Below are 14,791 nucleotides of genomic sequence, written 5' to 3'. Positions count from 1 at the left end.
GTAATAATATTTTTCCTACTAGGATTACTGGTAGCACTGCTACCTTAATAGGTCATATATACATAGTTCAAAAAATTAGGGGAACATGTTTTTGAACTTTTGCCATGCTCCACAAAACAATACCTCATACCCAGGTATAATACCAACTAAACCGTTATTCCTTACCGTTAAAGTATACAAAAGAACATTGATGGATTCGCGTTCATTTTCAGAACATAAACGGAAATGTCCAAATAGGGGCGAATACAAAGTGTTAACAGTCCTCCAGGATGGATTTTTATCACAGTTGGAGGGCTTCAGTATGGTGTATGTCTTCCACGAGCGTTTATCACAGCTTGGCACCTACTTGGCATGCTCTGTATAAGTCGACGGAGGTCAGGTTGCGTTATCAGGTCCAATTCTTCAATGAGAGCCTGATGGAGGTCTTAGAGAGTCTGTGGTGGAACAGGACGCCCACGAACACTTCTGCCAAACCTATCACACACATGCTCGATGGAATTAAGGTCGAGACTCACTGCTGGCCATTCCATCTCTTGAATGCCCAGTTCTCGCAAGATAGCGGTGGTGATGCGCGCTACATGAGCCCTGGCATTGCCATGCATGAGTACGAATTCAGGGCCAACACCGTATGCAGCAACCAACACATGCTGTAGCAGTATCTGCTCGATGTACCCCGCAGCGGTAGGATTACCATGGACGACGACAAGATACACACGGCCATCAATACCAATGCCACCCTAGAGCATCACAGAACCTTGTCCGAATCGGTCGCCTTCTTGGACAACATTTGGCATGTACTGCTCACCACGGCGTCTCCACACACATTGACGTCCATCACGCTGTGTCAGGGGAAATCTGGACTCGTCTTTGAGTAACACAGATCTCCATTGGCGAAGTTGCCAGTTGACGTGGGTACGGGCAAACATAAGGCGAGCTGCGCGATGTTGCTGCGTTAAACGGGGCACTCGAACAGGACGTCTGGATCATATGGACTCTTCTCTTAACCTGTTCATTACTGTCTGGTCAGACACCGTAACTCGAATGACCCTCCTGAGCTCTTGTTGCAGTTCTCTGGCAGTTGCTGAACGACGCCGCAACGCACAGATGGTCAGATTTCGGTCATCCTATGGGGTTGTCATGCGTCCACAACCTTGTCCAACCTTCTTTGTGAACTATCCTGTCTCATTGTAGTGATTCCACAAGCTTTGAATAACTGACGTAGAGACATTGAGATCCATAGCAACACGACGATCATCCTTCCTGGATCAAAGGGACAGCCCTTGCGACTTGAACCTTGTTAAGATCTCTCATGGGATGTGCTGGTTGACGTGCAACGTGCTCTAAAGACCGCAGTAGTCAGTGTACCACACAACGACACACAGACGTGCCGCTATTCACTTTGTTTTGAGGTGTCACCTGATAGTTTAATGCATGTCTACGCCTACAGATGGAGTATAACTTCGATTTCACATACCCTGAGTAGGTATGGTCTGGTCTCAAGGTATGCTGTACGATCATCGGAACACCGTCTACCAAATTAACGTTCACATACCAGACGTTACAAACATTTCCCCCTAATTTTTTTAACTGTGTATGTAAATGAACCAATGGAGTACACTGTTTTTGACGACTTCAGTGACTATAACTTATTGATCTGTGATTTGCTTGTTCCAGCAATAATCAAAGCTAATAGTAAGCCAGTAGTGACTAGAACAACTCACGTTAATGAAATCGTTGCAAAAAAAGAAATTATCTACCTGCTACCTACAATTTTGATAACTCCGATGCGATAATAAATAAAGTTAGTATCTAGTAGAAAGTTGTATTGATGTTGTTAATCGACAAGGTAACGCAAATTGTGATCGATCAATTTTCCCATGGATAACGCATGAATTTTTGAAATTAGTTAAACAAAACATAAAATATTTGCTAAAATAAAATGATAACAACTAGAAAAAAATGGGATGTGTCAGTTATTCAGAAGTGTTAATACACTATTATAAACTAGGCGTAACGTATAGAAGAAGGGTCGAAGCATCCGTGTTATGGTGTTACAGAAAAATGCTCAAGATATCGTGGACAGACGGGGTTATCAACCAAGTAGTACTGAGAATTATAGGACACAACACATGAGGGAAAGAGGGAACATATGGATTTGACACATAATCAGGCATTGAAGTTTACTGGCCATGCTCTTGGAGGGTTCTGTGAAGAGAAGAAATTATAGAGGCAGCTCTAGACTGAAATACACCGGGCAACTAATGGAGGAGTTGGGTTGCCGATCTTACGTGGAGCTGAAGAGATTGGGCAAAAGACCGCGAATCTTGCAGAACTGCTGCCGGACAACCTTCGGGTTGATAACCTTAGAAGAAGAAACTTATTTTTAGAACAAAATACTAAATTGAAAAGAGAACTACCGAATTATTACTTTGTTGATCCGTTAAATAATACAAATAACCATTAGAAAATAGTTTACGACATTTTTACCAATGATAACCGTGGTAGTAGCAAAGAAATACATCTAAGGTAACAGAATAAAATTGTTACAAATCCAAAAGACATCTCTATGCTATTTTATGATGATACGAACGTATTTTATTTTGACAAATGTCAAAACAATCTTGAAACTATGATGCAGACCGATATTTCATTTTTATAGTCTTGGTTGAACGAAAACAGTGAAGAAATAATTTAGGAAAAGCTATTTACATGATATTCCATAAATCAGCAAGTCAAACATCTTCAGGACTGCTGATGGTGGGATTCGAACCTACCATCTACCGAATACAAGCTCACAGCTATGCGACCCCAAACACACGGCCAACTCGCTCAGTAGTTGGATTGTCGTAAGATGGTAAGAGCGACAGAAGATAAATATGCCAAAGTAAAATGCACATTGAGAGTGAAAGAAAGAATAGTCGCCGGAGAGATTATTTTTAAAATGGGCTAAAACAGGGGTGTAAATTATCACCTATTCTTTTCTGTTTTGTTTTTTTCAATGATACTACTACTCAATTCACAGCGTTCACTCCTAGCTCCTTCCTCTCCTATCGTCGCCATAAGACCTATCTGTGTCGGTTCGACGTAAAGCAACTTGTAAAAAGAAAAGGAAAAGAAAACTGTCAATGCACTTATCCAGTTTTGGCATTCTTTACTGATTACGTCGGATTCCCTTGATATTACATTGTTGTAAAATGAAGATGTTACTTCTACTTTTTATTTCTGTGTTGGTCTATACTTTCCTAATTTTAATGGACACTATGTAAATGTAACTAATGTGATGTAGAACTTTGTATCTGCTCTGCTATGTACCGTTCTGACTGCATTGCTTCATCATGAGCACTGGATCAGGTGCCCTATTATTGTCAATTAAGAAAACTGACAACAGTTATGAAGACTGCTAAATTTAAAGGCACATTTTCTCCTTCAATGTCACAATCACTCCGACAGTTAGTTCTTAGTTTTTGACGTAGCTCAACCGTCCAATGCTTGAATGAAATCAATGACCATATAGCTGTGGCCTCCCACCTGTAAGTTGTGTGGTGTAAAGGAACTCCGTATCGAGTGAGTTACCTACGCTGTTCGTGTCATGTAGCTGTCAGCTTGAATTCGGGAGGTAGCGGGTTTGAACCCCAATTTCAGCAGCCATGAAGATGGTTTTCCGTTGCTTCCTATGTTCACACCTGACAAAATTTGACGCTGTAACTTAATTAAGACCACCGTCGCTTCCTCCCCATTCCTAGCCCTTTCCTATCCCATTGTTGATATAAAACATATCTGTGCTTGTGCGGCGTAAAAAAGAACACTGCAAGTATCGTACAGTATAGTCCGAAGCTGTTATAGCGTTTTAATTTTTAAAATTGGTGAAATACGTAGTGATGATGAAAATTAGTGATGAAATAAAATGTCGTATGGCTTTTAGTGCCGGGATATCCAAGGAAGGGTTCGGCACACCAGGTGCAAGTCTTTCTATTTGACTCCCGTAGGCGACCTGCACGTCGTGATGAGGATGAAATGATGATGAAGACAACACATACACCCAGCCCCCGTGCCATTGGAATTAACCAAATAAGGTTAAAATCCCTGACCCGGCCGGGAATCGAACCCGGAACCCTCTGAACCGAAGGCCAGTACGCTGACCGTTCAGCCAACGAGAAAATTAGTGATATCAACTAATTAGTACAGTGCCTAATTTAGTGCTTTAATAAACATTTTCAATTGTGCGTAGTAGCACGTTAGTAGTCTCAATAACAGTATATAAGTATATTAGTATCAAGTATATAAATATACAATGTACTGAAGAGGTATTGAAATGAAAATCAGTGTCAGAACAACCCAACTCCTGAGTCAATGACAACCTCTTCGGCTTAAAATGCGTCAATATGTTCACAAATACGAGTAGAATCTCGTGAACTGGTCCTCAGCTGTAAATAACTATTCATTACATCCTCAGCAGCCTCCCACATTACACTCATGAGAGAGAAAAACCTCCTCCTAAAAAACTGTGTTGCCGGGCTGAGTGGCTCAGACGGTTGGGGCGCTGGCCTTCTGACCCCAACCCGGCAGGTTCGATCCTAGCACAGTCGGGTGGTATTTTAAGGTGCTCAAATACGTCAGTCTCGTGTAAGTGAATTTTTTGGCACGTATGAACTCCCGCGGGACTAAATTCCGGCATCTGGGCGTCTCCGAAAACCGTAAAAGTAGTTAGTGGAACGTAAAGCATAATCAATTAATTATTAAGTAATTATTAAAAACTGTGTCATGCACTTGGGGACTTTTCATATTGGTTGACCGGGCTAGTTGGCCGTGCGGTCAGGGGCATGCAGCTGTGAGCTTGCATCCGGAAGATAGTGGGTTCGAGCCCCACTGTCGGCAGCTCTGAAGATGATTTTCCGTGGTTTTCCATTTTCACACCAGGCAAATGCTGAGGCTGTGCGTTAATTAAGGCCACGACCGCTTCCTTCCCACTCCTAACCCTTTCCTGTCCCACCGTCACCGCAAGAACTATCTGTGTCGGTGCGACGTAAAACCAATAGCAAAAAGAAAATCATATTGGTTGCTTCAATTCTTCAAAAACGTTCTAAAAGGCATAGTCACGCCCAATTCCATTTATTAAATATTCCATTTGTGTTCCTCTACGTGTTACCTAATGTCACAGCCACGATTGTTTTCGACAATTGTGTGTTATTTTGGGCACAGTTCTGTCCGTGTTACTGTAGCCTCTTAGTTGTCATGAAGCACTATAGGATTCAGATCTTCAACAACGTGATTGATGATACCTGCGGCCTTCGGCAGTAGTCTGTCTAAAGTATTCATGTTCTTTGGAATTCTTATGGATCTGTAGACTATCTTTCCAACATCAACATTCCATTAGTCTTATCTGACAATACGAAGAGAAATAAGTGAGACGGATAGTCAATTAGATATCAAACATGGTGCATTTGGGATTATGTTGATATCCTGGCTTAGCAAACAGAGAACCAGAAATGTAAAAATAACTCGATATATTTCTCATCGCCCATGCAATATTTTTACGGAGCCAAATCAAACATTATAACTCTTTTGCGACCATTTGTCTCGTAGTAGCTGTGTGCTATAAAAACACACGAATAGTTTTAAGATAAAAGAAATGGTGTAGGCCTATCTCTCGCTTTTAGCGCAGGGAGTGTCCGAGGACAAGTTCGGCTTGCCAGATGCAGGTCTTTTGTTTTGACGCCCATAGGCGACCCGCGCGTCGTGATGAGAATGAAATGATGATGAAGACGGCAGATACAACCAGCCCCCGTGCCAGCGGATTTAACCAATTACGATTAACATTCCAGATTCTGCCTAGAATCGAATCCGGGTGTCCTGTGATCAAAGGCCAGCACGCTAATCGTTTAGCCATAAAGCCGAAGTAGTTCTAAGTGACAGCTGATATTGTGATAATAGCCACGGATTCTCCGATTCTATATGGAATCCGATCAATAGGGACGAGACTTTTTTTATTTTTAAGGAAACCACATGCACTGGCCGGAATTCAAACCTGGACCGCTTTGATCAAAACGTACCGACAATGCTGCTGGGGAATCATAGCCATCGGTAAAGGAAAGCCTTGACTTGTAAACTCTGGTATGAGTTTTCCTACCTGAATGCGTGGTTCGTTGAATATGAATGTTAAATTGATGATCTAAGTTTGTTATTTTCTTTGAAAATAAATCAAAAGAGGTTGTAGTAAGGGGATTAATAGTAACATTTTGATCTTTTCCCTAGGAGGAGGAAATCAAGTGAATGTCACTAGAAAAAATATGAGTGGCTGGTAGATAGTGTACGTAGCCATTGTTGTTACGAAACTTATGAGAAATTGCTTGGTTTTCCAGTAAAAAGATATTAATAATAATAATAATAATAATAATAATAATAATAACTCTGAATTATCATTCTGTTACTGGATTAAAGAAAATGAACTCCACATTGCCTGTTAAATTATTTTAATCGTCTTAGAACTGTTCAGTGAACCACGTGGTGTAGTGATAGTGTGCCTGCCTCTTACACGGCGGCCTCGGACTCGATTTCCGGATCAACCAGGGAATAAAATCCTTGACTGAGGTCTGATATGGGGACCAGTCTGCCTCGTTAAACCAACCGAGGAGCTGTTAGATGTAAGAGCCAGCGGGCGCAGTTATGATAGCCTAGCAATACAGCTGATGAAGACTTCACGAATATTCACGAATATTATTATTCATCTGTTTTGTCGGTTCGCCTGAAATCGAATTTTTACGAAAGGGAATGATATGTCACTTTGAGAGCTTTGTCTCTGAGTTACCTTTCTTCTCCATTTTTTTTCTGCTGGCAGTCAGTCAGTCAGTCATTATTACGCTTAGGTAGTTCACTACGTAAAGACTTAACCAATATATGATGTGTTTGATAATCACCCCATAAGATTCTTCGGTTTGTGGCATGTTTCAAGCAACCAAATGCGGACACTTCTTGAACATATGATGTACAATAATCCGAATGGGAATGAGGAGATGTGATCATTATCTTTAACTTCCTGATGAGGAATCGAACCTACGTTCTTCCGGGTGAAACGAGAACACCTTTACAATCTCGGCTAGGTAGCCCCCCTAGATACAGATAAAAACCTTGACTCTTAATCCAGCACTTTCTTATAGAGCGCTATATAACTTACCAAGGGAGATGTTCAATAAATTTCCAATTTCCTTGAAATCATTTAGGAAAAGGCTAGGAAAGCAACAGATAGGGAATCTGCCACCTGCGCGACTGCCCTAAATGCAGATCAGTATTGATTGATTGATTGATTGATTGATTGATTGATTGATTGACGATAATTGTGATACCTCAGCTCCAACAAACCCCACCCTTTGATTTACGATTATTGTGGAGTGTACAGAATTTCTTGCTCCTGCAGGGTATTTTATATTGTACACACAAGCCAGCCAGAAGTCCATCAGATAGAGCTTAGAAAGCTAAACAAATCAACTCGGGCAGGCACGTAATTACTGCAATGACGTTGGTTTCATTGCCAGAGGTAATTGAATGCGAACCATATTCTTGTAACAAAACCCTGCACTAAAAACTAGAAATAAAAATACCCATGTAAATTTAGTTCTGACATAAAATACGACACGTACATTTTCAATAGTAGACCTAACAGGTACTTCAGGTAGGAAATGCAACGTTGGCCTACGAACATGTAAAAGGTTCTAACACTTAAGTGACGTTTCGAACTTAGAATTAAGTTTCCTAAGTTTGTGAAACTGTAACGTCAAATAGTCTGAACCTTGATGGAATACATATATAGTAACTGTTCTCGTTCTATTTTTAAAAAACTCCAGTTTCTTGGCTTTGGGATGCGGGTCGTGAAACTGTAAGCTTGAATTCGGGAGAAGATAGGTTCATACTCCACTCTCGGTAGTCCTGTAGATGACTTTCCGTTGTTTCCCATTTTCCCATCAGACAAATGCCGAAGGTGTCGTTAGTTAAGTACAGCCCCCTAGTTCCAGTTCTTTCCCATTCCATCGTCAGCGAAAACCTGTAAACGTTGGTGAGAAGTGAATCCATAAGAATGAATGAGAACTATTTTTAAATCATGTTTTTTTCCTTCAATTGTGCTCCTTTGCAGACGTCTACGATGAAGATTTGACATATTGCAGCTCTCAAATGTAAGATAATAACGTAACAACCATAAGAAGATGAACGCAGTATGAAAATATTATCTTATACATTGTTCTAATGGATGTTGAATGCAGTACATAACAATGTGCATAACACTACGTTTAAGCTACAATAGCTAATTAGAGGCTCTCTCCACACTGCAAATATCCAAAACTTTAAGTACTTGTGATCTTTGCAGCAATTCAAATATTTATACTGAGCCAATGATTTTACCTTGCTGAAATGCCAACTGCAAGATGGAGAAAAAACGCACATCCATATTTTTATTGCAAGCTTACCTCGTGTTCCGTGGCGTGCCAACTCACAGCGGGAGGTGATCACCCAAAATATCGAACGAGATCGGAACATTTCGGAAGACCTCGGGTAATTAATAATGAAATTCTGGCTAATAACCCACATTGTAAGAGATTTTGGCATTGTCAGTAACGAGGAAAGAAGTAATGAAGAATTTTAGGAAACATTCGATGAAGCCAATTTCACAGGGTGGAAATGTATTTAATTATGCTCGGGGGGAAGTTAGCATCCACCCTGGCAGAGTGGAATACAAGTGCTAAGGATACAGGTCAAAATGCGCGGGAACCATCGTGCAAGAAATTAATTAATTTTCTCGTTAAAGAAACAGGAAAAATAAGCGAACGACTCCATCCTGACTGTGGCTGGAAAAATAGGCAGAATGTCTGGGAGGAGTCTCAAAGAAATCTGTCCAGTGGTCATCACATGGAATGACTGCACAACAATAGGTAATACAATACAGCGCGTCTATACAGAATGCTTAAATACCCCCACCCCCACCCCTTCCCCATAAGCGAGAAAGGCAGTAATCATTTTCAGTTGTCCGAGAGGGTGAACCTACATCGAATGATATTGAGAAGAGGACTTCTAAAATTAAAGTGTGTGAAGCAGACTTGGGGAACCTCAAAAGCCAGTTGGCTTGAGGGATGAAAATTTTACAAAGTGGTAATGGTGAGCGAAGACAACTTTGATAATGAAACATTGTATTTACGACATCCATCCTGTTCAGTGGGAACATCACAAGTTAATATTTGTAGGATTCCTGAACTTCTGCGTAGGGAGACAGCAGATTCATAGATAGCTTTTTTGAATTATTACGGACAAGGTTATTTTGATAATCGGTAAGGGAGTGGGCCTACTGTTGGAGTCTGGCTGCACTCACATCTGTGGGACACCTGGTGAAAAGGAGGTGGGAATGTTCCACAAACAGCGTTAGTTGAATACTCGACACGAGGCTGTGTGGTTTAATTTTTGTGTATGGGCAGAGAATAACATTTATTGTTAATTATTCCAAGGAAATGAATGTGTGTTGCTACAAGACGAATGCAGAATCAGAGTACTGATAAGGTAGTATTTAAGCGAAGAATGCCTCCCACCAGTATGAGGGTTTAAGATCAGAAGTGGCCGGCTTGTAAGATGAAGCCAAGATAACGCCACGTCAAGCGGCACAATTACAGGTCTGTCTAATTCAAATATTATGTTTTTGTAGCTAGAGATGTAAATGCGTGTCCCTCCACATAAATTAATTCATAAATCATAACATCGCGTAGTATATGTGGCGTGTGTAGAGTTATGTATATTGCGATGACGATGATGCGTTTTGTCGTTATTACATTGTGGGTGCGAAACCTCTGTTATTTATGTCAGTGCGTGAGATGTTAAACTGTGCTTAAAATTCTTTAAAAACTGTGAAGTTAAACATTACAATTAAAATCAATTAAATAAGGTTCGGGCCGGTAAATATAATAATGATAGCGATACCTTAATTAATTGTATTATTATAATTCCTTATCTGACTCACATATCTCAATAGCAGTAATTGATTGCAATGATATTTTAGATATATACTGTAAAAATAAAAATTGTATGTGGTTAAGTGTAAGAGAGGGCCATGAGCCCAAACTTCGCCACTTAATAAAGACACAAATAAATAAAGAAATATAAATAAGCATTATAAGTGTGATAAAGTCAAATACAAACGTTTCAAACATTAATAATAATAATAATAATAATAATAATAATAATAATAATAATAATAATAATAATTTCAGGATATTTTTGCTATGGGCTTTACGTCGCACCGACACAGACAGGTCTTATTGCGACGATGGGATAGGAAAGGCCTAGGAGCTGGAAGGAAGCGGCCGTGGCCTTAATTAAGGAACAGCCCCAGCATTTGCCTGGTGTGAAAATGGGAAACCACGGAACCCATCTTCAGGGCTGCCGACAGTGGGATTCAAACCCACTATCTCCCGGATGCAAGCTCACAGCCGCGCGCCCCTAACCTCACGGCCAATTCGCCCGGTAATTTCAGGATTAAATCGAAATAATGTTAATAATGCGTTCAGCAGTTAGGCAAGAGAGATTTGCAGTTTATATCGAAATCCAGTGAAGTATGATCAAGTTCGACAGCGTGTATTTGTGATATAGAAAATTACGGCATGCTATTTTCAATCAATCAATCAATCAATCAATCAATCAATCAATCAATCAATCAATCAATCAATCAATCAATCAATCAATCAATCAATCAATCAATCAATCAATCAATCAATCAATCAATCAATCAATCAATCAATCAATCAATCAATCCATACTGATCTGCATTTAGGGCAGTCGCCCAGGTGGGAGATTACCTATCTATTGTTTTCGTAGCAATTTTTCTCCTGAGGTCCGAAGAAAATTCTAGAAGTTAATTTTGCGATTGTTATAAAGTTGTTTGGTTATGGGATAGCTTTTATTTTAAAAGTCTCAAGCAAAGAAAATGGACTGTAACGGAAATTTAATATTATGAAAATAATTATGAAGATGTCAAAGTCACAGTAAGCCTGTATTTTATGTGTGATGTAGAATAAGCAGCACGCCTAGAATAAGATGCCCTGTAGTTCGATGGAGAGGAATTTTTGTGACATGGTGTATAAGTTGATGTGTAATATTTCTGAGAGAGGCTGTATAAGAGGAACGATGTCCTATAGCGAGACAGAACGATTGAAGAATGCAAGGGTTGTCAAATCCAAGTGAGTGCGTTGTAACGCCTAGTTTAAGTAAAAGTTTATATTCTCCCATGGTTATTATTTTATGTAAGAGCGTAGGTAACGACAGTTAAGTCTAGGTGACGATTCTATTTTATAGCAGCGAAGTGGATTTTGTGATAGCCGACCTCAAGAACAAAATTCATTCTGTCACACGGTCAAGTTAATACTTAATTGTTGTAAACTGATTTTTTTTTTTTTGCTAGGGGCTTTACGTCGCACCGACACAGATAGGTCTTATGGCGACGATGGGATAGGAAAGGCTTAGGAGTTGGAAGGAAGCGGCCGTGGCCTTAATTAAGGTACAGCCCCAGCATTTGCCTGGTGTGAAAATGGGAAACCACGGAAAACCATTTTCAGGGCTGCCGATAGTGGGATTCGAACCTACTATCTCCCGGATGCAAGTTCACAGCCGCGCGCCTCTACGCGCACGGCCAACTCGCCCGGTTAAACTGATTTCTATTATGTATCTTTACGAGACGAAAACATCGCGGACTGGAAACATTGCGGGTGCGAACATTTATTAGATTCCGAGTTTAGCCTGCGTAGGTTGATGAGAAATTACTTCACTGGACAGTTCACGATGATACATGTTTGGAGTGTTGACATGGCAGGTCAGTTGGAGCCTCACACTCGAGTTATGCCGTGAATATCGTGATGGTTGTGATTATTATTTTCAGTGTTATTAAGTAATATCAAACTAGATTTGAGTTTAACTTTATTTAGCGAACTTCACCGCATGCGTTTAAATTGTAATGAGGAATAGATTAAACTATTCGAACATGTAGTTTAATTTCGATTTCACGCTTTATTATAGGAAATAGACACGGTAATATTTCCAGATTCGAGTTCATTTCTGTAGCGAATTCCACGTCATGTGTTAAAGTTTCAATGAGGATCAGATTTAAATATCCGGACATTGTGTTAAACCCTAGATTTTGCCTGGCAGTATGAGTGATGTGTAGATACCATAACATTGGCTCAACGAAAGGTTTAGGATGCCGCGTGCATTATAATTATCGTTAAGGATGGGTAGACACTGAAACGTTGAGTCAACGACAGGATTTGGACGCCGCTGTACACAACCAAATCATAGGTGAGGCATTTTTGCGAATCGACTTGAACGATGTTAGCGTTTGCAGTAGTGTATACGAGTGTGAAAGATGCTATTTAGGCAATGTTTCGGCATAATCCTTGCTAATCGGAAGGTGCTCCCGTAATAGCGTTGCATCAGTAGCGGCATGAATGTAACGGTTTTCCCATGTGGAAACCTAGCTAGGGGACTGATCCCTACTACTTAGCCGCGTGTTCAAGTTCGATGAACTTTCGTTTCTATTTGTTTCTTTTTCTTTACTTTAAGGTTTATTGTCGGGGTGTATGATATTATGATAGTGCCGTGTGTTGATTCTTTGTTAAATTTTTGTAGGATTTACACTACGAACGCGGTTTCGATTCGTCAGCTGTTAGTACGAGTATATATTATTTTAATTTTTCGTTATTCACATTATTTAAGTAAGACGTTGATCTACCGATCACTTATAGTTTGGTTTAATGGGACAAGTTTAGGAAGACAGATTTGTAATTGTAGTCGTAGTTATAGAGAATGGGAAAGATTCCATATTGTTTGTTTGATATTGTGGACTTGTGTTTGAACTAATTTAACGACGTAACCGTTTCGTAACCTGAAAATTGGTTTAGTAAAAACATTTTCAAGTGATTTATCACTTTTCTTTAACTTCAGTGTTTGGCGTTTCTTCTAAACTCATAATGAATTTATGTTTTCCTGCATTTCGCAGTTTAATTCCTTCAGAACGATGTAACGTAAGATATAATCGGATCAAGTGTTGTTGGTTCCTTCTGAACATCTGTTTGGGGTAATTTATGTTTCAGCATCTGGATTCCTCTGTAACTTAATGGTGTCACGAAATGACAATGCATGGTGGAATTCTGTTTTTGATTGTGACAATTGCTGTTAACTTGTAATGAACACAATGCTTTCAAGTAATATTTCGCAACGTATCCAAAGCAAATGATAGTCGATTTGATTCGATTAGGGATCCATTCCGGGATGTTCCGATAACCGGCAGGATAGTGGACTGGTGGATAACCTTAATTAATTTTAAATCTGAAATTCTACTTGCTGAAGGTCAGATTTTCCACGGATCGTGTGGGTTAAATCTCAGTTATCGTTTGGATCAATGTTTCACGATTTTCAGACTCTCTACTCTTCTTTTGGTTTTTGCTGTCCACGAATCTTAGATTGCGTTTTCATTCTTCGAAAGACACAATAAAACAATTTCCAGATATTTTACCACTCACGTTATGCTTTGTGACTGCGTTATAAGATGTTGTGACAAATTTAACTGCCTTTCCTTGCCTATTTAGTGAACAAATTATCGTGATAACATTGAATACAAAATTTTAGTAAGCTAAAATTTACTCCTCATTTGAAGTAGTTGTGCTCTCCTCTGAACCCTATCGAATATTCAATGAAGTGACAGAAAGAAAGTCGTAACGACCCCAAGATCTGAGAGTAAGACATTGCTCTACCGAAGCAGCCGAGGCAGACGAACAACGATGGCACGGTAATTTCAAGGGTTCAATACGTACGAATCAAGGTATTTGAACAGGTGCACACTATCTATTCAGCAACGAGATATTAATACTATGATGCACAATTAACAGAGCAAGATATTAGTCGGTGGATGGGTAAGATGCTTGCTCGAAGAACAATTTTCAGGTAGAAATGATGAATTTTAGAGTGTTGAAATAAATCTTGTGAAATAACGTTGGTCGAAAAGAAATCACGTGTTTGCAATGCTCCAGCAATGTGTGGTGAAGGCATCTGTGCATAATGCACCAGTGAACACTCCAATTGTCGCTCTAAGACCATTACACATGATCGATCATCCGTACAGTGTAATTTCATCGTGATAATCTGGGGAGATAGTCAAGTTGCATTGTTCACTGAATCAAGAATCTCGATCAGTGCAATAATTATTTCCATCATCTACGACTGTACCAGGAGTTCCAGGAATACAACTTCCAAGCACAAGCAGAATGTTCTCCTTACGTAATTCCGAACTTGAAAACCGATGTAGAATTGTTACTGAACATTAATGTTAGGGGTGGATTCATATTTAAAAACAGCGGATTACGAGCGTTGAATCGTCATAACATAGAAGGACAGATAATCCTCGCGTATAAGGAAAATTGCATTTCAGGTAAAGTTTCAGGCGACTGTTGAATTCAGAATTATTTCTTGGATATCAGCCACACGGGACCACAGTATCGTCAGATTGATAGAATATACCAACATTGCCAAAGCATGTGCTCCTAATTACGTACTTACGGATGTTATTCCAGCAGGTTGTAACTCCTCCACACGACAGTAATTCCGTAGAACTTCGGATAAGTTTTCGGGTGATATACTAAAGTCAATGGGTTGGGAGTACTTATTTGATTATTGTTTGAATGAAGGAGCTATAGCAAATGAATGGAGAGTTGCTATAGTAGCTCCTGTGTATAAAGGAAAGGGTGATAAACATAAAGATGAAAATTACAGGCCA

This window comes from Anabrus simplex, chromosome 2, assembly GCF_040414725.1.
Source record: "Anabrus simplex isolate iqAnaSimp1 chromosome 2, ASM4041472v1, whole genome shotgun sequence".
NCBI classification, from domain to species: Eukaryota; Metazoa; Arthropoda; class Insecta; order Orthoptera; family Tettigoniidae; genus Anabrus; species Anabrus simplex.
The sequence above is the reverse complement of the archived record's forward strand: the minus strand, read 5'-3'. Positions refer to the sequence as shown.